The following is a 1,821-nucleotide window of genomic DNA, read 5'->3' on the forward strand; positions in this document are numbered from 1 at the left end:
TAAATGAGACAATGCGGAAACTGCGCCTATTAATATAATCAACTAAAACAAACATATTCAAAAGAGAGAAAAAAAAATATTTTCTATAAATAGATGAGACAATACGGAAACTGCGCCTATTAATAGAATCAACTAAAAAAAAGCATTTTCAAAAAAAGAAAAAAAGGAAAAAAATCTTTTTATAAATATATGAGGCAATGCGGAAACTGCGCCTATTAATATAATCAACTAAAACACATTTTCAAAAGAGAGAAAATTTTTTTTCTATAAATAGATGAGACTACGCGGAAACTGCGCCTATTAATATAATCAACTAAAAAGCATTTTAAAAAAAGATAAAAAACTACAAAAAACACTTTCTATAAATAGATGAGACAATGTAGAAACTGCGTCTATTAACAGAATCAACTAAAAAGCATTTTCAAAAAGAAAAAAAGAAAAAACTACAATAAATACTTTCTAAAAATAAATGAGGCAATGCGGAAACTACGCCTATTAATAGTACCAACTAGAAAAAAGCATTTTCAAAAAAGAAAAAAAGTGAAAAATACAAAAATACTTTCTATAAATAGATGGGACCACGCGGAAACAGTACTTATTAATATAATCAAATAAAAACGCATTTTCTAAAAAAAAAAAAAAAAAAAAAAAAAAACCTTTCTATAAATACAGTAGATGAAACAATGGGAAAACTGCACCTATTAATAGAACCAACAAAAAAAAATTTTTTCAAAAAGAAAAGAGAAAAGCTACAAAAAACAAAAAACAAAAAAAAAAACCCTTTCTATGAATAAATGAGGCTGCGTCTATTAATATACTCAACTAAAAAAGCATTTCCAAAAATGAAAAGTAGAAAAACCTACAAAAAAAAAAAAAAAAAAAAAAAAAAACACTATAACTAAATGAGAAAGTACGGAGACTATGCCTATTAGTGTAATCAACTAACCGCATTTTCTCAAAAAAAAAAATTAAAAAAAATAATAAAAAAAATAAAAACTTTCTACAAATAGATGAGACCACGCGGAAACTCCACCTATTGATAGTTCCAACTAAAAAAAAAAACTATTTTTCAAGAGAGGAAAAAAATGTTACGAAACTTCCTGTTCGTTCAACGAAGACGAGTCCTCGTGACGTAATCAAAGACCCGTTACGTCAAGAAATGGAACACGTGGTAACTTGTTCCAGACCATCGTCCATTATTCTCTACTTTTAGGAAGGCGAAAGGAATGTTATTTTTATTTTATTTGTGTCGCTATAACAAAGGAATGGATTTACGACTGCTTTCACTGCAGTGTAAAAACATAATAAATGCTGCTTTGGTACAAAATATATATATATATATATATATATATATATATATATATATATATATATATATATATATATATATATGTATATATATATATAGATGAGACAATGCAGAAACTGCGTCTATTTACACAATCAACTAAAAAGCATTTTTAAAAAAGAAAAAACTACAAAAAATACTTTCAATAAATAAATGAGACAATGCGGAAACTGCGCCTATTAATAGTACCAACTAAAAAAAGCATTTTCAAAAAAGAAAAAAAAAAGAAAATCTACAAAAATACTTTCTATAAATAGATGGGACCACGCAGAAAATGAACTTATTAACATAATCATCTAAAAAGCATTTTCAAAAAGGAATAAAAGAAAAAGCTACAAAAAAAAATCCTATAAAAAGATGAGACAATGAGGAAACAGCCTTGTAATAGAACCAACCAAAAAATGCATTTTCAAAAAAAGAAAAAAAAAAAGAAAAGCTACAAAAAAACCCCTTTCTATGAATAAATGAGACTA

Source organism: Palaemon carinicauda, chromosome 27 (genome assembly GCF_036898095.1).
Source record: "Palaemon carinicauda isolate YSFRI2023 chromosome 27, ASM3689809v2, whole genome shotgun sequence".
NCBI lineage: Eukaryota > Metazoa > Arthropoda > Malacostraca > Decapoda > Palaemonidae > Palaemon > Palaemon carinicauda.